General features: G+C 37.2%; 1 protein-coding gene and 1 non-coding gene across 7 annotated transcripts in view; both read right to left on the reverse strand.

The window, feature by feature from the left end:
• Positions 1-24,659, reverse strand: part of ARMH4 (armadillo like helical domain containing 4) — a 143,703-nt gene that overhangs the window by 14,497 nt on the left and 104,547 nt on the right. The gene's annotated exons all lie outside the window — the stretch shown is intronic.
• LOC122744864 lies at positions 11,405-11,511 on the reverse strand. Its single transcript, XR_006355203.1, has one exon. It is a non-coding gene; the product is annotated as a U6 spliceosomal RNA (small nuclear RNA).

Here is a 24,659-nt window from a genome sequence, read left to right on the forward strand (position 1 = left end):
GGGGAGAGGAAGCAGCTCTAGAAAAGCCAGTTGCTTTTTCAGCTGGTACTAATGGTCAAGTTATTTCTCATTTTCCTCACCATAGCTCGAGAGTGAAATGAGCAATGCAAGACTAATTACCTTAGTGGAAGTAATTCTACCCTTAGATCCATACTACAAAATACATGTGGAGTAAGGTAAAGAAGATCATTGTTTAAAAGAAGAAGAAGATGATGAAGAAGATGACAAAGACGACACAGACGATGACAAAGAAAAGGAAGATCATTATTGCAGGGACCCAGTGTTTATCCATTCTTGGAATACAAAAGAGATTGACTGAACAAAACAAAACAACTATTATTGTTTCTTTAAAATTACTTGTAATCGTGGATGTTACTTCATTTTACAACTACATAAAATTATGGAAAATGAAAGCAGTACTACAGTAGTCCTTGCTTTAATTTTGGAAAGTAATATATTTTAATTTGTACCCCTCATTAGCTTTCAGGAGCTGATAAAATTCCTGAAGAAACACATATCTCCTTTCCCAAGCCTAAAAATCATTTTTTAGTAAAAACTAGATGTTATTCATTTACTTAAAGAAATAGGGAGAAATACCTAGTAAGGTTAAAAGTAACATGTCTATGATATATTCTTTTTAAAAAATGAAACATTTACCATATAATGACAAAGCAAGAATAATCAAAACATTTATTCATTAGAAGGTGAAATAAATAATCCAAATATAACAATTTGCCCATGAATACGGGTCATACTCTCCCACCAATGGATAAGCCTACGTGCCCTTGTGTGCATCCCTATATTCATAGGGACACTTAGCAGTGAGGTACCTGATTATGAAAACACACATACCTGGATCAACTCAGAACTTTGGAGTGATGTTCTTGATGTGATTTTGATTCTATTCCTTTATGATTTTTTAAAGTTTTATTGATGTGTTTTATTTTTACATAGCAAACAGTTCCAAATTACCCCCACTCCTTAAGAGGTCTCTTATAACAAAGTAAAGGATATAAGAAAAACTAACAATATAGTGACTTTATCTGAAAGTGCAGGAAAGATTCCACATCTTTAGCACACACCCCAAACCTCTTTTTTTACTTGTTTTTTAATGAACAAAAATCTATTATTTTCTCTCCATATCCCCCATCTCATTGAGGGGGAAAGGAAGAACGAAAAACAAACTCCTTATTAAAAAATTAATAGTCACACAAAATAAATTCCCTCAATGACTGTATAAAAAATATATATTTCCATTTTTTCCAACCAAGAACAGCTTGGAAGATCAGAAACAGGGAGCTGCTGTGCTGAGACAGAAGTGGAGCCCAACCCCACAGTCACTCTGACACAGATCCAGGTCCAGGAAGACCTCACCAGAGAAAGAGACCCCCAGAGCCTCTGAATCAGCTGTAGTGCCAGTGTTGTCTGGAACTAAGCTCACAGTCTGGTGAGAGGGCTGAGCCCATGGTGGGGGGGGGGGGGAAATTATAGGGGTCTCTTCTGATGCTGAGGCAGAACTTGGGTTTTTCACCCCTGCTGGGAACCAGGAGGTAGGCTTGAGTAGCACTGGCCCAGGTGGGGGAGGGGCACAGGCTTGTCTGAGCTGACAACCACAGCACACAAAGCTGGTTGATTAGCAGTTGGCCTGGGGTTATCTATGGACGAGGGAACAGGCCAGGAGAGTGAAGAACTTACTCCTCCTTAAATCATACCAGCTGGGACCTCCTGAAACTTGGGATAGTGCAGCCTGGAAACAGTGCCCCACTTAAAGGAGATAAAAGTCAAGTAAAAGAAAGGCAAGATGAAGAGACAGAGAAAGGTGAGAACAATAGAAAGTTTCTTTAGTGACAAGGAAGACTGGGGTGCACCCTCAGAGGAAGATGTCAATGTCAGGGCCCCTATATCTAAAGCTTCCAAGAAAAATATGCAATGGTCTCATAGAGGTACTCAAAAAGGACTTTGAAGATAAAGTTAGAGAGGTAGATGGAAAATGGAAAGAGAAATGAGGATAATGCAGGAAAGACATGAGAAAAAAGTCAACAGTTTGAAAAACCAAATGGAAAAGCTCTCTGATGAAAATAATTGCCTAAGAATGAGGATTTAACAAATGGAAGCCAGTGACTTTATGAGAAACCAAGACACAATAAAGCAAATCCAAATGAATAAAAAAATAGAGGGCACTGTGAAATATCTTCTTGGGAAAACTGCTGACCTGGAAAATAGGTCCAGGAGAGATAATTTGAAAATTATTGGTCTACCTGAAAACCATGATCAAGGAAAGAGCTTAGACATTATCTTCCAAGAAATTGTCAGGGAAAATTGCCCTGATATTCTAGAAGCAGAAAGTAAAAAATAGAAATTGAAAGAATCCACTGATCACCTCCTGAAAGAAATCCCAAGAGGAAAATTCCCAGGAACATTATAGCCAAATTCCAGAGCTCCCAGGTCAAGGAGAAAATATCACAAGCTGCCAAAAAGAAAGAATTCAAGTACTGTGGAGCTCCAGTCAGGATAGCACAAGATCTAGCAGCTTCTACATTAAAGGACTGGAGAGCATGGAATATGATATTCCAGAGGGCAAAGGAATTGGGATTACAACCAAGAATCACATATCCAGCAAAACTGATAATAATCTTTCAGAGGAAAAATAGGAATTCAATGAAAAAGAGGACTTTAAGGTATTTGTGATGAAAAGACCTGAACTTAATGGAAAATTTGACTTTCAAATACAAGACCCTAGAGAACCATAAAAAATTGGAGTTAGGGGACATACCTGGGGTCATGCAGTGGGTGACCGTCTTGTGCCTGAGGCCAGGTTTTGGCTGGGGTCCCCCTGGGTCTGGGGTGAATGCTTTGTCCACTGTGTCACCTACCTGTCCCATGATGACATCTTTAGGGTAAAATTGAGTGGTGAGAGGAATGCATTGGGGGAGAGGGAAGGGCAGAGGTAGCATGGGGTGAAATCCCACATGAAAGAAACAGGAAAGGGCTTATGGAGCAGGAGAAAAGATGGGGGAGGAGCAGGAACTTTTACACTCATCAGAATCTATTTAATCTGGGCAGTAAATGAACCTAACACTCATCAGAATTGGCTCAAAGACCTCAATCTCATCAGAATTGGCTCCAGGAGGGAATAGCATACACACTCAACTGGGTGGAGTAATCTATATAACCCTGCAGGAAAATAGGAGGGGAATGGGATAAAGAGAGAGGGGCAAAAGAAGGGAGGGAGGATTGGGGGAGGGGCAACCAGAAGCAAATCCCTTTTGAAGAGGGATAGGGTGAAAGAAGATATAGAGTAAATATCATGGGGAAGAGAATAGGTTGAGGGAAACAGTTAACACTAGTAATCATGAAAAAGAGAAAAGAGGGAAAAATTGTACAAAAAATATTTATAGCAACTCTTTGTGGTGGCTAAGAAATGGGAATCAAGGGAATGTCCATCAATTGATGAATGACTGAAGAAACTGTGGTATATGATTGTAGTGGAATGGTATTGTGCTATAGGAAATGACAAACAGGATGATCCCAGAAAAATCTGGAAAGACTCATATGAACTGATGTATAGTGAAGTGAGCAGAACTGGGAGGACATTGTGCATAGTGACAGCAGTATTGTTCAATGAGCAATTGTGAATGACTTAACTACTCTCAGCAATACAATGATCCAAGACAATCCCAAGGGACTAATGAGGAAGCTTACTATGCACCCCCATAGAAAGAACAGATAAAAAGAACACTTGTGGATTGTACATATATAACCTATATCAGATTGGTGGAGGAGGGAGGAAAGGGAGGGAGGGAGAAAAATTTGGAACTCTAAATCTTATGAAAATGAATGTTGAAGGGGCAGCTAGGTGGTGCAGTGGATAAAGCACTGGCCCTGGATTCAGGAGGACCTGAGTTCAAATCCAGCCTCAGACACTCGACACTTACTAGCTGTGTGACCCTGGGCAAGTCACTTAACCCTCATTGCCCAGCAAAAAAAAAATGTTTAAAACTACCCTTACGTGTAACTGGAAAAAATAAAATAAATGTTCGTTGCTTTGGGGAAAAAAAAAAAAATATATATATATATATGTCTCATTCTACACATTAAATCTGTAACCCTCTGTGAGGAGGTGGATAGTAAAATTTATCATCAGTCCTCTGGAATCATTGATGATCATTGTTCTTACAACTTTCAAAATTGTTTATAGAGTTATTATTATCATATAAATTACACTCCTGGTTCTGCTCATGTTATTCTTTATTAATTTATAAAAATCTTCATCATTGTTCATTTTTATAACCTTGATGTTACAATGTAAATTGTTATTTTGACTATGCTTACTTTACTCTATAGAGCAACTAGGTAGATAGAATGCCAAGTCTAGAGTTAGGAAAACTCATCTTCCTGAGTTCTAATCCAGCCTCAGACAATTACTAGCTTTTTGACACTGGTCAAGTAACTTGACACTCTTTACCTCAGTTTCCTCATCTGTAAAATGAGTTGGAGAAGGAAATGACAAACTACTCCAGAATCTTTGTTGAGAAAACCCCAAATGGAGTCACAAAGAGTCAGACACTACTGAAATGATTCAACAACTTCACTCTACATTAATATGTTTTCCCATGGCACTTTGAAATCATCTATTTTGTCATTCCTTACAGTACAATAGTACTCATATACCCCAACTTTTTCAGCCATCCCTCAATTGATGAGTATCATTTTAATTTCCAGTTTTTTGTCATCACAAAAAGAGCTGCTATAAATGTTTTTTTTAACATGTATAACCTCTTCCTATTTCTCTGATCTCTTTGAAGTATAGGTCCAGTGATAAACCATGTTATTGCTCTTTACGTCTAAAATATGTACCCATTTTGCGTTTATCTTGGTATATCATGTGAAATGTTGGGCTACATCTAGCTTCTGCCAGATTGCTTTTCAGTTTTCCTAGCAGTTTTTGTCAAATGATGAGTTCTTGCCCCAATAGCTAGGATCTTTGGGTTTCTCAAAAACTAGGTTGCTGTGGTAATTTATTCTATATTTTATATAACTAATCTATTCTATTGATCAACTACTCTATTTCTTATCCAGTACCAGATTGTTTTGATGATTCCACTTTGTTGTATAGTTTGAGATCTGGCCCTGCTAGGCCTCTTTCATTCCCATTTCATTTTATTATTTCCTTTGAGAGTCTTGATCTTTTTGCCTCTATGTGAGTTTCATTATTATTTTTTCTAGTTCCATGAATTAGTCCTTTGGTATTACATTGAATAAGTGAATTAATTTGGGTAGTTTTGTCATTTTATTATATTGATTCTTCCTACTCAAGACCCATCAATATTTTTCCTATTATTTAGGTCTGTATTTCTGTAAACAATGGTTTATAGTTTCATTTATATGGTTGTTGTGTGTATCTTGGTAGATAGAGTCCCAAAATTTCATATATTCTGTAGTCATTTTAATTGGAATTACTTTTTCTAAACTCTTCCTGCTGGGCTTTATTGGTATTATATAGAAATGTTAACGATTTGCATGGATTTATTTTATATCCTGCATGTTTACTAAAGTTATTGCTTCAATTAATTTTTAGTTGACTCTTGTAAGGTACTTTAAGTACAAAATCATATCATCTACAAAAAGTAACAATTTTGTTTCTTCTAAAAATGTTTATTTCCTCATTTTTTTTATTTTCTAGTTGATATAGCCCATATTTCTAGTACTATGTCAAATAGAAGTGGTAACAATGGACATGCTCCTGTTTAACCTCTTATTTTATCAAAGAGAATTATAATTTATCTTTGTTATGTAAAATGATATCTCTAGGTTTTAATATCTAATTTAAGGAAAGATGCATTTATTCCTGTGTTTTTATAATGTTGCAGTAGAAATGTGTAATGCATTTTTTTCAAAATCTTTATTTTCTGCATCTACTCATATAATTATATTATTTTGTTGATATTGTTAATATGATTAAGTTTATCATTTTCCTAATATTAAACTAACACTGAATTCCTTGTATAAATCTAACCAGGTCATAGTATATAATCTTCATAATATGTTGTTTTAGCCTCTCTGCTAATAAGTTATTTGCACTAATGTTCATTTGGGATATTGGTTTATAATTTTCTTTTCAATTTCAACTCTCTCAATTACATACTAAGACCATATTTGTGTCACAGAAGGAATTTAGTGGTATATCTTCTTTTACTATTTTTATAAACAGTTTACGTAGTATAAAAATAAATTATTCTTTGAATGTTTGATAGAATTCACTTACAAATCTATACAGTCCTGGAATTTATTTTCTTTGGAAGTTCACTTATGACTTGTTCAATTTCTTCCTCAGAGTTATATTCTCTTTTGCTCTATTAATCTAAACATATTATATTTTTTCAAATATTTATTTTATTTTATTTATCAGGTTGATGTTTGTTTGTTTGTTTGTTTGTTTGTTTTTTGCGGGGCAATGAGGATTGAGTGACTTGCCAAGGGTCACAGCTAGTGTTAAGTGTTTGAGGACAGATAAGAACTCAGGTCCTCCTGAATCCAGGACCGGTGCTTTATCCACTGCACCACCTACCTGCCCCCATAAGTTATCAGTTTTATTGGCATAAAGTTGGGCAAAATAGTTTCTAGTAATGTTTTGGTGTTAATAATTTGGATTTACTCTTTCTTCCTTATAATCAAAGTAGCTAATGATTTGTCTAATTTATTGAGTTGTTGGGAGATTTTTTTTTCACCAAAAATAACATCCCCTGGTTTTGTTTATCAATTCAATTGTTTTCAATTTTATTAATCTATTTGATTCCCAAGTTTTTTATCTTGGTGTTTAACTGGGGTTTCTAAATGTTGGTTTTTCTAATATTTTAGCTTCATTCTCAATTCATTGATTTTTTTTTTGTTAATAAAAATGTTTAGAGACATAAAATTTTCCGTTAAGGGCTGCTTTGGCTACATCTCCCAAATTCTGGTATATTATCTTGTTGTTACTATCATCTTTAATGAAATCATCTACGACTACTATTCATTACTCTTCTTTCTTGTATTTTTTATTCATTTTAATCTTAGCTCTCAAAATTTGATGGCCTGACTATACACAAACAACTAATTATAGAATAATTCTCACATCAATAATTAGTCTTTACCTATACATTAAAACATAATTTCATTCGTTCTTTATAATACTATTTGATGTTTTCTATGTCTGGCATCTACCAATTCTTTTTTAAAATAAAGTGTTCCAGAAATAGAGGTGTGAGGCTTCTGTAATATTTAGAGATCTTGTGGCCTCTCCCCTTCCTTATCCCTGAACCATGCTTTTGTATATATTTCTTCTCATCCTCAACATTTCCCATTTTTTTAATGAAGTCACTAAGTATCACTAAGACTACATGTTGATTTCATTTGGAGAGTTTATAAAGTTCTTCTAAGAACTTCCCTACTACTCCATACTTAGCAATTGATGATAGTTTATAAACTATAACTATTTTCATGGTGGCCTTTTTGCAAATACTCATCATTAATCCAAACATCTCATGAAATAATGTCTCTCATTGCCTCTGAGTGTACAATGAAACCCCCTCTGCCAATTCCTTGCTTTGCTTCTCCAAAGAATACCTGTGATGCAGGATTCCATTTAGCTACACATTCCTTCTTTCTTCTCCTTTTAAAATGTCTCCTATCTATACAGCAAAGTGATTTAAGATTCCTTTTTAGATGAAACAACAAAGTAATCCTGTTCAATTACCCTCTAATAAGAAACATCAGGTGAGAGATATAACAGGTCTATGTATGCTCACCAAAGGTATTCACCACTAAGTCTGAGGACAATGTGGAATCCAGGTCAGAGAGGGATCCCCTGTAAGTGCTGAGGTCTTCCAGATACTCCTATTTGTAGATGACAATGTTGATGGCATCAAGCTATAGAAAATTACAGAACCTCCTGGAAGAGGTCTGTAATCACTCAAAGAAATTTGGCCTTTCCATCCAAACAGGAAAGACCAAGCAGATAAAGAATGTCTGTTGTACAAATTTCTTTTTTTTTTTTTAAGTGAGGCAATTGGGCTTAAGTGACTTGCCCAAGGTAACACAGCTAGTAAGTGTTAAGTGTCTGAGGCCGAATTTGAACTCAGGTCCTCCTGAATCCAGGGCCAGTGCTCTATCCACTGCGCCACCTAGCTGCCCCCTGTTGTACATATTTCAATATGAATTTAAACACTTATTCTGTAAAGTTTGTCTAACAGTACAGCTATCTGGCACAAACTTGTTCCAGACAACATTGTCTAATACAAATGGACAACAGACTAGGCTCAGAATTGAAAAGAAAGCAAAGCAGACTTCATTGCTTTTGGGATATTGTAAATTTCTTTTATTTAATCTATGCTTCCCATGAATATAAAAACCTATCTTTTCAATATCAACATTTTACTGGTGTTGCTACATGGTGAACACCATTAGCTATGAAGAACTAAAGATTATTATCACCCAAAGGGCAATGAAGAGATGCCTAATGGGTGTAAGCAGGCTGTAATATATAAGCAATGAGTATCTCTGAATAAAAATAAGTGCAAAGGATGTCATCAAAGAATTTTATGATAGAAAAAGCAGTCTGGTCACATGGCAAGAGTGAGGGAAAACAAATGGACAGCTGGAGTGATACACTGGTGTCTTCGGGATGTCAACAGAAAGCAAGGAAGGCCTCTAACACATTAGATGGCTTCTACTAGGTGAGCTTTTGGGAGAATATGAAGAGTCACACAAGATGGATAGGCATGGATGGGTTACAATCTAAATCTTTGGAGGGAACATGAGTCAATGAGATCACAGATTCATTTGAGTATTACCTACAATACGTCATGGGATTCTAACAACCCTATGAAGTATAGTACATATATCATTCCCATTTTTCAAACAAGAAAACTGAGACTTGAAGTGCCTAAATGAGTAAGTATTAAAGAAAGTCCTCCCTCTGATGATTCAAAGTTCAGTCCTCTTTCCTCTTCTCTCTCTTTCTTATAGTATTTTATACATGTACATTTTTACATATACATAAATCTACATGAATGAGACACATAAGAATGCACACCTGGGGCAGCTAGGTGGCACAGTGGATAGAGCACTGGCCCTGGAGTCAGGAGTACCTGACTTCAAATCCGGCCTCAGACACTTACTTACTAGCTGTGTGACCCTGGGCAAGTCACTTAACCCCCATTGCCTCACTAAAAAAAAAAAAGAATGCACTCCTGAACTTCAACAAATTAAAGCATAGCAGTAATCACAGAGAGCAACTATCAACATGGTAAACACATAAAGATGAAAGTCCAAGATGAGAGACCCAAGAAATTGGCTTCTCTCTTTACATAGTACTATTATGATTAACATAGTTCAACTCAATATAGTTATGCATACATATATATACATATATATTATATATGTACACATGTACTATGTATGTATATACACATGTGTGTGTATATATATGAAACAGCACCAATAGACAACCCCCAAAATGAAAATGAAACTCCACTACTTGCATTGTGAGTGCTATTAGGCCCCACTTCACCTTCCCCCCTAGTGGCAGGCTTTCCTAAATCCCATCTAGGGTGTCTAGAGGCTCCCAGAAACAATTGGCACCCAAAAGACCTCACTTTCCCCCTCCTCAACAGACCCCTATGAGGGACAGCCACCCAAATACATCAAAGGAATCCTCAGCCTTGGCATGAGTCTTGTAACTACACCCATAGGATCTCGAGGTCTTTTTATCTGCCCTTCAGCTGAACTCTCCTACATGTATTGCCTACCCTAATTAGACTGTGAGGTCCTTCAGAGCAAAGTCTGTCATCTTTTTTCTATTTGTATCCCCAGAGCTTAAAAGAGCACTTGGTACATGTTTAATAAATGCTTTTTATTCATATAACTGCTATGTTTCCTCTCTATATAACTTGAAACACAAGGGTTGGAGAGTTTAGTGGTTCAGTAGGAATAATAATAACTGCTTATCACAACTAAGAAAATAAAGATAAGGAAGCAGTATAGAACCATGCTTTCTGTACCTTATAATTCATATGTTTCATATATTCATATATAATTCATATATAGTTCATCTATTCATTTCTTCAATAAGCATTTATTAAGCCCCTACTGTGAGGGGATATAAAAATATAGGTGTCCCTATCTGTATATCTCATAATTTCATTCCTTTTCTGGCCCAAAGAAATATAACAAATAATAAATAACATGAGCCTTCAATGCCTAAAACCTCATCCATGCAGCCATAAGAGGATTACATCTAAATGTAGTGGGAAAAAATAGGTTAATATCAGATAACTCAAAATACCACCTTCTTTGAAATCACTAGGACCTAATGAACAAGAATTGTGTATTTGAAAAATGAGGGCTTTTTGAGTCTATATCTATTTTATTATTCTTGATGAATACCCAATCCCACTCATAGAAATTGGACAGCTCTCATTACCAACTCTATTATGCCTGTCAGTGGTACCCTTATCTTCTGATACCTCAGATTAGGAACCTTGGAAATGTCTATGGCTCTTCTCCTTTAACTAATCTGTCACCCTTTCCTCTGTATTCCTGCTATAAGCAGTGATGCTTAGATAGTGTGGTGGGACAGACAAGATTAAGAAAATCTGGCACCAAGTATCCAATGACCCTGAAGGGTCAGGCAAAAGCTACGTTTCTGAATATGGGAGTGAGTTCAGAGTTTTGTTATTCTAAGAATGGACACAAAGAAGTTGAAAATATGTCTCAAAGTAGATCACTCTATTTCAGGAAAGAATAGGTGAGATGCAAGTAGCAAATAGCCTGTGAAGAAGTAACTATGTACTTGAGTGAGAAGGGGCTGATAATCAGTAGATTATCCATGGCTAATATATCATCTCTAGGGGTATAGACTAATGTAAGAGGCTTTTGGACACAGATCTGTTCAGGTAGAGGAAGTCTTCTGGGACAAGCTCATGAGTTTTTCAGGAAATGTGGTCCAGCACTGACTCAGAGTAGTGGATCAGAATAAAGTTGAGCTAGCGAGAATACAGAGTAGAGGTGGCAGCAAAGTTGGGGGTGGGGGGCAATTGAGTGTTAGGACCCTAATGAGGGATGCCTAGAATGGACTGAGTGTCTTCTTTACATAATTTCTCTATGGGAGTAATCAAAAAAAGCTTTAATGTGCTTTAACTCCCCTCCACCCTTCTCCCTTCATCTGAGATGATAAAAGTTTATTCTGAGGCTTATCTTTTTTTCTGTAAAATTATATTTTTAATTTCTCTTTGAACTGTTTGAATTGTTACTTGAATTTATCCTACTCTAATTCCTTTTTTATCTGCATGTTTCCTTATTTGTGAACAGTAGACTGCAAAAGAAAAGGCCAATGAAAGAACAGGATAGCAACAAAGATAGAAAAAGGACAAACGTTCGCTTCACGAATTTGCGTGTCATCCTTGCACAGGGGCCATGCTAATTTTCTCTGTATCATTCCAATTTTAGTATATGTGCTGCCAAAGCGAGCACAGGACCAAGATTCAAACCTAAAGTATCTAAAGTATCATATTTTCTATCTCCATTGGGAGTTTGATCCAAATCCCAATGAGCTTTGATTTTTCAAAATAATTTTATAAGCTTCCTAAAGTAAAAGAAAGATTAAGCTATGTGAATCCAAACCATTAACCCTAGTTAAGCTTGAACAATAAATAAATATATTTAAGTAGTAGAAGGAGGGTTGGTTAGTAGAAGGATGCTTCTTTCATAAATAATTAGTCTCTGACAATATTAATCCCGCATATATATATTCACATTATATATATTCATATATAATGTTTATGTCTATACATATATTCATACTAATATCTAAATTCCTATTATACCATGTATATCAGTATTTGATAATATGTTATATGTCATATATAATTTCATAGACAATAATATATTATATATCTCATATATAATTTCATATATAATCATATATTCTATGTCATCTATAATTTCATAGACAATAATATATTAAATATGTCATCTATAATTTCATCTATAATAATATGTTATATGTCACCTATAATTTCATAGACAATAATATATTATTTATGTCATCTATAATTTCATATATATATACACACATATGATTTCCATATAACTTTTCCTATAAAACTCTCTACATAAGTTGAATCCCTGAAGACCACCTCAGATCCCAGGAAAGTCCTGCATCCCCAGACCAACCCAGTCTCATCCTTTCTTTTTGTTTGTTTTTTTGTTTGTTTTTTTTTTTAGTGAGGCAATTGGGGTTAAGTGACTTGCCCAGGGTCACACAACTAGTAAGTGTTAAGTTTCTGAGGCCAAATTTGAACTCAGGTACTCCTGACTCCAGGGCCAGTGCTCTATCCACTGTGCCATCTAGCTGCCCCGCTTCATCCTTTCTTGACCCTATTCTTCTTCCTCATTATGGTCTCTAAGACCTCCATCCCTTAACATTCCCAAGCCATCACCCTCGCTGAGATCACTTCCCCATTTTCCCAGTCTTGACATTGTAGTTAAACTGTTTAACCCTACACTGTCCTTGACTCTAAAAATCCTTGCCCCCTTGTGTTCTTGTTATTTGCACTTTGCCAAATCCCAGCCCTGGAACACTCAAACTACTTGCTCTTCCTACTCATACTCACATTTTTGCTGAATGGAGCTAGGGGAAATCATATAACTGAACTGACTAGGTCCACCATAAATTTATATTATCTAATCTTAACAGGGCCCTTAATGCAAGACAATCATTTTACTCCTCTCCAAGTGATTCTCTGTTCCACTCCCCACGAAGTATCTTCTAAATGTTCTCTTTTCTCCTCAAGCTTCTTACCTCGTGCCCTTCTTCCATGCTCTTAGATGAAGATTTCACTTCAGACTTTACTGAAAAAATGCAGATCACTCACCATAAGCTCCCTCTTTTCCCTTTCTCCACATTTCAAAACTTCTTGACATCATCCCCCAGTCTCTGATGAAGAGATGGCTCTTCTTTACTAGACAAACATCTTCACAAGAATCCTAGGTATAACATTCTCCTATCACCTCTAGTGAATTGTATTCTGGCAAATTGCTCATTAGTTTGAAGAGGCAAAAAGAAAAGATTTCACTGAAACTCTAATCTTCAGTCTCTAATGATTTCCTCTCTATTGACTACAAGCATGTCCAAACCTCCCCCAGCCTTAAAAAAAAAAATAACTATGGGGGGCAGCTAGGTGGCGCAGTGGATAGAGCACTGGCCCTGGAGTCAGGAGTACCTGAGTTCAAATCCATCCTCAGACACTTACTAGCTGTGTGACCCTGGGCAAGTCACTTAACCCCAATTGCCTCACTTAAAAAAAACAAATGAAACCCTAGAGTCTTCCATCTCCTTAGGTTTTCATCCTATAAATTTTCTTCCTTTTCACAGTCATTCTTAGAAAAAGCACTGTTTCTGTCCTCCATTTCCTCTACTCTCACTCCCTTTTTAGCCCTTTGCAATCATTTTCTTACAACATAACTCAACAGACATCACCCTCTCTAAAGTTACCAACAATCTTTTAATTGCCAATACTAACAGACTGTTCTCATTACTCATCTTTCTCAAATTCTCTGCAGCATTTGACACTGTTGACCACTTTCTTCCCCAGATATTCTCTGTACTCTGTTTTTGTGACCCCACTCTCTCGGTTCCTCTCATACTTTTCTGACTGCTCCTTCACACTCTCTCTTGCTGGATTGCCATATCTCCTAACCATAAGTGTGCACCTACTTCTAACCCCTCTAACTAACTTTTTAACCTCTCTCTCTAACTTGTCTCATTTGATGATTTTGGCTCCCATAGATTCAATTATCAACTCTATTCAGATAACTCCCGAATTGATATATTCATCCCCAGACTATTTCCTGAGCTCCAGTCTTGCATTTCAAATTGTCTATTGTATACTTCAAACTGAATGGCCCATAGGCATATCATATGCAACATGTCTAAAACAGGACAGTATATTTTCCCCCAAACATATCCCTCATCTAAAATTCTCTATTTCTGTAAAGGCCATAATTTCAGCTTTATCTTCAAATCCTCACTCTCCCCCACTCCCCCTCCCATATCTACTTACATTCAAAATCTTGCTGTTCTAACCTTCAAAGCATCTCTCACTTCCATCCCCTTCTTTCTACTCATAAGGCTCTACTTCAGGCTCTTATCACCTCTCACCTGGACTACTGAATTCGCCTCCAAATTTAGTCTCTTTGCCTCAAGTCTCTCCATACCTCAATCCATCTTTTACATAGCTGCTCCACTGATTTTCCTAAAGTCTAAGTCTGACCCTATCACTCTTTTACATAATAAACTCTAGTGGCTCTCTATTTATTGCCTTTTGAATCAAATATAAACTCTTCCGTTTGGCTTTTAAAGCTCTTCACAATAAGGCCCCAACCTACCTTTCCAACCTTGTTATACATTACTCCCCTTCCCAAAATCTGCAATCTAGCCAGACAGGCCTTCTCACTGTTCCCCCCAGCATGTGCTCCTTCCTCATCTCTGACTCTTAGAATCACTTCTTTCCTTCAAAACTCAGTTCAAGGAAAATCTTCTACACGAAGCTTTCCTCTTGACCTCACCCACATCTACTCCTCCCCCAAAATATACCCTATACTTATTTTTATATAGTTTGAATATATTTATATTTATACACTTTGTATAGAGGCAGCCTAGGTGTCACAATGGATAGAGCGCTAGCCTTCAAATCTGGCCTCAGACACTTACTAGCTGTGTGACTCAGGACAAGTCACTTAACCTCAGTTTACTCATCTGTAAAATGAGGATAATAATAGTGCTACAAAGATCAAATGAGGTAATATTTGTAAAATGCTTTGTAAATCTTAAAGTGCTGACTATTTGTAATATTATAGATAATGCATATTATATATATGTGATATATATATACATATATACATATGTGTGTGTGTGTCCTTAAAGGTGGAGAATGTTTTATGCTTGTTTGTATCTTCAGCACCTAGGACAATGTCTGGCACATGGGAGTCCCTTAACAAATGCTTGTCAATTTATTCCATATAATTTTTATACAATAATCATTCTTAAATGTAGGAGTGAAACTGAGTAAGGAAATAAGAAAGGGAATCAGAAAGGAAAATTAAGAAGAAAGAATACTTATAAAAAGAAGAAAGGTATGTAAGGAAAACTAATAAATAGTTTCAAAAATGAGGCATACCAAGTGTCTCCCCCCTCCCCCACCCTAGGCCACCCTAAACTCATCTAGACCAAGTGGAAAGATCACTAAGGGTACACTTTCCTTACCCTTGCCTTACCTCAACCCAACCACAGCCTATCTGAGAACCAGAGGGTCAGGTAGAACAACCCAAGAGTGCCTTTCTCCCCCGATCTTTCTGCCAATACCCTTTCCCTACCCCTGCTGGATACTGACCCACACCCCTACCCCTTCACTACTTCTGTAGGAAGGAAATTTACCTTCTATTTCACTTTAGGTAGTGGAACCCCTTCAGCCCACCCACCCCTGCCTTGTGGAGCTGACACTACTTCTCATACTACTTGTATGAGCAGGGATTCACCAACTATAGTTCTTCTAGAAAGATAGAAGACTTCTAAGTCATAGCATCTACATTGTCACTACATCCTAAGGTCCTACAGGCCTCACTATGTTCCTTGACTTTATATCCTCTATACCATTGTGCACTGGGTCTTTCCATCCACTCTACTGCTGTATCCTTAGGAAGTGCAGGCCTTAGCATTTGCCCTACTGCTGAACTCTTTTATATGTGTTGTCTTTCCCAATCAGAGTGGGAGTTCCTTGAGAGCCAACAGTCTCATTTTCCTGTTTGTATCCCCAATGCTGGTTTAGTACTTAACACATAGTCAGTACTTATTGTTTTTTTCTTTGATTCATTCACTTATTTTCTTATTATTTTATCCATTGACTTCTAACAATTAATGGAAACTATAAGATATGGGAGTAATCCAGATGGTGTGGTCTTTTCAGCAGGCCATGAATCTCAAACCCATATCTACAAGGCACATTCTTCTTACAGTCTCACAAAGTATATCATACATCTCTTTATCCCTTTGTTCAGAAGAATACATAATCAACTTAATAAGTCTCTGTGAAGAGAAAGAAAAATTGAGACAGTAGTAATCTTTGTAGAAACAGACAATGCACCATAGCTCTTGGGAGCTTTCGAATTTGGGAGGGAAGGGCAGGGAATAAGTATCTATATAGTAACAACTATTTGCCAGGTACTGTGCTGAAAGCTTTTTACAAATATTATCTCATTTGATCTTGACCACAACCCTGCAAAGATTTGAACTTAGCTCTTCCTGACTCCAGGCTCAGAGCTCTATTTACTGTGCTACCAGCTGACTCAAAGACAAATATCTTTGAGACTACATGTGAAGCTGGCTAGTGTTCTTCTCAGACAAGTGACCAGGAGTATAAGTATTATGAGCGCTGCCTGAATTGTCTATGTAGGCCTGAAATGATGTTGCCAGGTCCAGAACCCTGACCCAAGGCATACTCCTGAAATAACTAAGCCACGATGAGATCCCTCTAAGATTCAGCCCAAAGCTTCACACTACACATCCAACAGTGTCCACTGAGCTCACCCTTTCAGCTCTGAACAGTATGATGTGCTAGTGGTCCTTGACATAACACAAAGAATAATTTGGATCATTAGACACTTAGCAGATCATAGGATTGGGTAGTGTGTTGTAAGGAGCTAAAATTCTAGCTATACTATCTAAAATCTAATGAGTGGTTACCAATAAATTATAAGCTTTAGCAAGAGTGTTTAAGTGTTTAAGTATTTATTAAAGAGCATTAGGATCAGAAAGAAAGGTAAAAATCTAACTATTTCTAAGAGACCCCATCTTCCGACCCACCATGGCGAGGTCAGGAACAAAAGAGGACCCAACACCTCCTGTGAAACTGGGCACATCCCCTCCACACGTGCACACACAGCTCCAAGCTAATTGGCTGGTAGCTTTGATAGTACCCACGACCAAATGTCACTTCCGGACACCAAGGACCTGACCCCATGGCTTGCCCTCAGATACCTTCTCCTCATGCCGTAGCTTTCCTACAGTAACTCTCCAGCAGGTGGCGTCATTCCAATCGTTACAGTGTGGAAGATTTGGATAGTTAGAGGGGAGACTAAAGGTACCAACCAGATTGCTGGGTAACAGGGAAGAAAGGGTATCAGAAGAGGAGTAGAGGAGTAGAAAGGGGGGAGGGAAGATCACCAGAACCAAAATGGGTCCACATTTCTTTTTTTTTTTTTTTTTTTTTTTTTTTTTAGTGAGGCAATTGGGGTTAAGTGATTTGCCCAGGGTCACACAGCTAGTAAGTGTTAAGTGTCTGAGGCCGGATTTGAACTCAGGTACTCCTGACTCCAGGGCCAGTGCTCTATCCACTGCGCCACCTAACTGCCCCTACATTTCAATTTTACCAAGCACCAGCCCCTCTCTCTAATCTTTTTTCTTCCTTCTCACAGGTCAAGTATAGCTATCATTTAACTCATCAGTCCTCCTGAGCTTTACTTTTCCTGGAGCCCTGAGGATAGATGATGAAGAACAAGCCAGCCATGTAAGCTAAAGATAGAAAAGGACTTGTCTAAGACTAATTGTATCCAGCAAAGAGAAGTTGTGTTCAGTGATGATAACAAAATCATTGGCTTCCAATTTGTTTGCCTTTCTAAAGTCTTTGAAGTGTTGTTTTTTTTCATTCACACTAGGGATCCTGCTGGAATATCTCAAATGTCTTTTACAGAAAACCAGGTATTATCATGGAAAGAACACTGATTTGGAAGCCAAGAAGACAGCGATTCAAATACTGGAACTGTCAGTGGCTGTGTGACTATGGAGGAGATGTCCTTGCTCAGCCTATCTCCTCATATATAAAACAGGCATGATAATAACACTGTAGTGCTTATCCCCATGGTATATTATTGTGAGGCTCAAATGAGATAATATATGTAAGTGTTTTTTCAAATATAGGAGCTTTTCCAAAGTTAATTGTTTGTTCTATAAATGCCAACTATGTGCAAGTCACTCCAAAAAAAAACATATATATATATATATATATATATATATATTTTAAGATAAGGCTGACATTTTTCAAAGGAAGTACTGGCAATCCCCAATTTATAAGGGGTGTCTGTTTCAATAGTTCATTTGCCATCTAATTATTTAGAACAAGTAGGCTTGTACTGGTCTCATCAGCCAGTCAGACACACTGTACCTTGACTCCAACATTGTGATGTCATTTTGGTCCTCTTTGAGAACAAAGGACAACCACCAATCATTTAAAACTAGGTCATGTCTTCCCAAGGAAACAACTCTATGATGGGGGTTAGTCTATCCCACACAATCTCATTTGATCTTCAAATGATCAAATGGATCTGTGAGATAATCAATTTGGACATTTTCCCCAGATTGCAACTAATCTATACCTACCCATCCTATGCAATCCTTGTCAATGTTATCCCATAAGTTTGGAAGAGGGAGTCTACCCAAAGTGTTATAAGCCTTTCTCACTTCCTCCTGAGGACGTCAATGGAACACTTGGTCTATCTACCCACAATCCCTTGCTCTTTCAGTTAGACCAGGCCATATTTGCTTTTTGTCCACACATTATTACCCTGGTCTGTTCTATCTCGGCAGCTCACTCACATGTACTTTATTTCTCACCATCACACTCATTTTTAATTCTTATGAGGATGTTGTATTCCACATTTCATAGTCATATAAAAATTGCCATAGAATATTGGTATTAAAATTATGGACCTTTGTTTTTACAATAAGCTTGTGGTCATTTAAAGGAGTTTTACAATTTCCTGAGGGCAATCTAATACACTATCCTCCTCTTGTTTCATTCTAGGCCCAACTCATCCATCATATACAATCTGTCCTAAAACCATATACTGATGGACACGCTCTAAGTGTTGATTATCCAACTGCATGTGATAATCAGGAAAATTAATACTCTTCATTAACTTGGTTTTTTCTTCCGTGAATATTTAGTACTAAACTCTTTTTTGGTTGTTTCGTGTTTGTGGGGTTTTTTTTTGGGGGGGGGCAGGGCAATGGGGGTTAAGTGACTTGCCGAGGGTCACACAGCTAGTAAGTGTCAAGTGTCTGAGGCCAGGTTTGCACTCAGATCCTTCTGAATCCAGGGCTGGTGCTTTATCCACTGTGCCACCTAGCTGCCCCCTAGTATCAAACTCTTTAAGTGGTTATAGCCCTTTTCCAGAAAGTTCTGCAAGGATCCTGGATATGATGCAATCAGTATGATAATATCCACAAACAGGAATATCTGGAAAACCTCACTATCCTATCCATGGGAATCCCTCTCCCATTTGAAGCTTCTCCGTTACAGTGGTTAACATCTATGGCAAGCATACATTTCCCTCTTTTGTTCCTCACTTGATACATATGATTAGAGGGTTATTAATTTATCTGTTGTTATCACTTTCAAACAAACTTGAATGATTTTGATGTGGATGATAGACATCTTCTTGAAAGCAAGCTTTTAAAGTATCATTGTGCTCTACTGAATAAATTGGGGTTTTTTAAACAATAAACAATATGAACAGTTGGATTTTGTTCTACATTTCTCAGTCAATTTTGTGATGATAAAGATGCAGTTTACCATGGGATATCACTTAAGGAAACCTTGTTTCCTACTAATAGCCCCCTCAAAGATTCCCTTGATTCATCTGTAGACATTTTTTCATAAAAATTGTATATAGCTGGAAATATAGGCATATAGATTGGTAGTAGCTGCTGTTCTTAATAACTTTTTCTTCTTTCTTAGTAATTTTAATTAGGTCTAGGATATTGATGTCTTTCCCTCCTTCAAATAAATACCTTGTGTCCCTCAACACCCTCATAATTGTGTCACCTCCACCATGAATCTTCTCTATGTATGATTTGCCTAATCTAAACACTTTTTCTGTCTTTGTTTTTCTCAGTGTTACTTCCACCTTCTCTATAAGCAACAGGGCTATGATTTTAGAACTCAAGTATGGCCCTATTTCCTATGATAGCTAAAAAGGAAAAAAAAGGTATTGTGAAAAAATCTTTCTAGATCTTTTTCATTTTTCTTCATTCCTTTTCAAACTTAAATGCCCTTCGGATAATTTTCTTTTGTTGGATCTTTCTGCTTTATGAGTGAATACTGCACATAATCTTTCATCATCCTTCTCTGTAAGATTTTATTTTTTAAAGTTATATTCTAACCTCATATTGCCTTCTGTATGATAGCTTTCTCTTCTTGGCAAGCAAGTCAATTGTTTGCTGACTAAAGTAGTTTTTAGACCTTTTTTCTGTTGCAATGGAAATTAATTTACATTAAATTTCTCTATGAACTATTATAGTCAAGATGACCTTTCTTTTGTCCATTATTCATTTTTCATTTTCAGTAGCCTACTTAAAGGGATCAGGATTGAGTTGTTTTAATTGCAGGCTATATCTTTTTCTCATTTTTATCCCTCCTTCTGACTTCATATTAATTTTCATTTTTAATAAGTTGGTGGTCTGACTGTAAATAGTTGATTCAGAAATGATTTTCACATTAGTAATGAGCATTTTCCTGAATAAAGAATATAATCTAGCTCATTTTTATGAGGTTATTCAGTGCTCATCTTGTCCAGTGCCAGCAGATTCTTTATTCAAAGAGTGTCCATGACAAATGGGCATAAAGCTAGTGTATAATCTAAAATTTCTTAGCTTCTCTTTCTTATTCCTGATTGACATTTTCCCGTATATTTCTACCCATCTTCATCTTCTCCACCTTTGCATTTAAGTCGCCACATATCAAAGTATATGTTCACTTAATTTGGAGAGCCTTACTGAGCTATCTCTTCATAAAATTTCTCTACCTCTTCATCAGACATAATAATTGTAGTAGATACAATGTATGTGGTGCTTTAAAGTCTGCAAAGTCCCTTTCCATGTTACATCATTTGATCTTCACAACAGACCGGTGGGGTAGATGCTGTTATTATTCCCATTTTAGAGATGAGAAAACTGAGGCAGAAGGAAGTTAAGTAACTTGTCAAGGGTCACACTGCTAGTAAGCATCTAAGGCCAGGTTTGAACTTCCCAACTCCTGAGTATTCTATCTACTTTGCCACCTAGCTGCCTATAGGCATTGATGTATAAACTACAATTATTTTCATGTTGGCATTTTTGCAAATACATAATATGAAAATCACAATATAAATTGAACAAATCTCCCATGAAATTACGTTTTTCATTGCCTTTGGGCACATGATAAAACCAACTTTGCAAATTTCATTTGCGTCTTCAAAGAGAACCCATGTGCCAGCCTTCCATTTGGCTGCAACTTTCTTCTTTCTTCTTGTTTTCATTTAAAGAAAGAATATCAAAATTGACAAAATTCAGTTCCTTCATCAGTATATCCATTTATCTGATGAGGATCTCACATTTAGAGTACCAATAGCCAAATTAAAATTTACAAATTGTCTAGAAACTGTGTGTTTGTTAATGTAAAGACAAGGACGTAGAGTTAGAATTCATATAGTCCAAATCTCTCATTTTCTAAATGAGGAAAATGAGGTCAAGAGAAATGAAGTTACTTTTCCCCAAGGCCACACAAGTAGTAAATAGTAGAACTATGATAGTATTAACCTGAACAAGTGGTCACATGGAGGCAAGAAGAAGATCAAGGAGGATACATAGAAGAAGAGGGAAAAGGAGACATACCGTTTACCTCAGTGCCACACCCTCTTCCCTTTCTCTGTTTATGAACCTACAGATTTTCTACAAATTTTAAGGGCTTTTTTTTTTTAGTTTGTGTAATGGGCCTTTGAGCACAATGTAATGCACCCCAGAGGATAGTGATTCAAAAGACTTGGGAAGAAGTACCTGCATCTGCTTGTGTTGAGAGGTAGCCTTAACTCCCAAGCAACTCCCTCTTACTTTTTGGACTTGTGGGAGCAAAAAGATTATGGTGATCCAGAGAAGTAAAAGTCAAGGAGCAGAGGCAGCTGAGTGGCAAAGTGGATAAAACACTTGCCCTGGATTCAGAAGGACCTGAGTTCAAATCCATACTCAGACACTTGATACTCACTAGCTGTGTGACCCTGGGCAAGTCACTTAACTCTCATTGCCCCACCCACCCCCCAAAAAAGGCAAGGAACAGCTGCTGTGAAAAGTGCACCCAAGGAGCTATTACTGAGCCAGGGCAGTATAAATGAACTATGCATGTGTCATGTTCAGGATAGGACCTACATCACTAAAAATCTCTTCACGACAGAACTGGCAATTTTCATGTCCCTCTCCCCTTTCCTTCTCTCTCCTAAAAGCACCAGTAGGCTCCTTTTGAGCCTAATACTTCCCTCAGGGCTTGGAAAACATTTATCCTTTTATGTTAAATTTTTATTTTGTAACTCAAGCCATCACATATGATAAAGCTGTTGGTCAATGGAATTACTAAACCGTGTGTGCTTTTACTTGAAAGCAGTGTGTTAAAGGGGGCAATTGAGAATGACACAGTAGGGGAAAGAGATTTAAAATGACTCTTATCTGCCAAAGCAAGATTTGGAGGGGGTGGGGGAGGGAAGGAGAGTAAGAGGGGAATCGTTGTCAAAGGAGAAAGTTACCGATTTATTTTAACTTCACCAGCACAGAAAAAAAAAAAGCATTCACCAAGATTTCTCTGGGTACCAAAACCAATCAGTAACAGTTAAGAGTGAAGGAAACTAACTAGCTGGAATCAAGTCAGTCATCCACCTGGTTTAAAGGGAAACAACTTCAGAAAGAAGGGGGCAAGGGAATGGCTAGAAAGTCACGACCCTGGGAAGGAATATCCCAGCCCACAGAAAGATATGAGGGAGCAAGGGGACCGATGGCTCTGACTGACTGTTTACCAGCACCAGCAACTATGACATTTGTTCATTTTTTGCAGTGGTTCCCATGGCAATGTCACCAGAAGCTCCAACAGTTACAGGGTCAGCAGCTATTTTGTAAGCATAGGTCAACTGTAACTTGAAGAATATCTTTACTATGATTCTATAGCTCTACATTTTAAAGTTTTCCCAGGTCTCTCTGGATTAAAAAAAATATATGAGAAAAAAACTCAATTAGAAAAAAAGTGGCCATCAGCTAGTCTAAGGCCTGGTATTAAAACGCAAGGCCTTCTTAATGGGATAACACTGTGTCCCTGCTATGAGGAAAAGAGGAATATTTTTGTTCTCAGCCTTCTGACTTGAACAAGGGAACAAGAGCCATCTTTTTGCTACTTGAGTTGATGAGGAAGTAGGTGAGTAGACAGGTAAACTAATGAGGAAGAAGGGTCCCCCCAAGGCAAAGTTTAGCTTGGAGGCTATGTGGTTTTTATCAACTTTATGCATATGCCAGTTAAAGATGGCACTGGCTAACATCCACAGAAGGAAAGAACAATGGGCAAAATCAAAAAAGTCCTCTTTGTATTTTGTTGCTAAGGCCAGCCGCTTGTTTGCTGTGACTAAGATGGTCTTCCTTCATTAAAGTAGCATGTATACATGTTAACATGAATAAATGATAATGTGTTAGAATCTCATAGCTTGCATTTTACATCAGGAACCCATCCTCAGCCAATACTCTCTTCTATTTATAAAGAATTAGAGTCTTACTTAAGCTAACAAATTATTATATTTCCTAATAAAAGTGCAAATAGTAGATAAACATTAACTACCTACTACGTGTCACTCACTGTGCTAAGGGCTGGGAATACAAAGAAAAGCAACAGATAGTCCATACTCTCAAGGAGCTCACAGTCTAATGGGAGGATAACATACAAACTATACCTAAACGAGATACACATAATACAAAACAAATGGGAAATAATGAACAGAGAAAAAAACCCTGGCTTCATGAATTACTAATAGACCTTCATGATTTAGTAATTTTACACTATATATGTACATATAGCCATATTTATAAACACAAATACACATTTATTGGGCAACTAGGTAGCACAGGAGAAAGAATGCTGGGCCTCAGGAAAACATCTTCCTGAGTTCAAATCTGGCCTCAGACACTTACTAGCTGTGTAGTCCTGGGCAAGTCATTTAACCCTGTTTGCCTCAGTTTCCTCATATACAAAATGAGCTGGAGAAGGAAATGGAAAACCACTCCAGTATTTCTGCCAAGAAAACTCCAAATAGGGTCTTGAAAAGTTGGGCACAACTGAAACAACTGAACAACAACACATTTATGTGTATATTAACATATACCCATATTTACACATAAATATCAAGTGTCCCAAAAGTCTTGAGGCAATTATAAGCTTTAACAGCTTAAAAAGCATAAAACTGCACTAGACTTTTGTAGATCAACATCATCACCACAAATAATAACTAACATTTATATAGTACCTACTATGTGCCAGGCACTGTGCTAAGCATTTTACAAATATTATCTCACTTGATCCTCACAACAAATAGATGCTATTATTATCCTCATTTTATAGAAGAGGAAACCAGGGCAAATAAAGATTGAGTGACTTGTCCAAGGTCATAGTTAGTAAGCCTCTGAGTCTAGACTTAAATTCAGGTCTTCCTGGCTTCAGGTCCAGTGCTCTGTGCACCATGGCATGACCTAGCTGTTTACTCTCTCTCCCCTAAAAGATTATAAC

The sequence above is a fragment of the Dromiciops gliroides genome, chromosome 2 (assembly GCF_019393635.1).
Source record: "Dromiciops gliroides isolate mDroGli1 chromosome 2, mDroGli1.pri, whole genome shotgun sequence".
Lineage (NCBI taxonomy): Eukaryota > Metazoa > Chordata > Mammalia > Microbiotheria > Microbiotheriidae > Dromiciops > Dromiciops gliroides.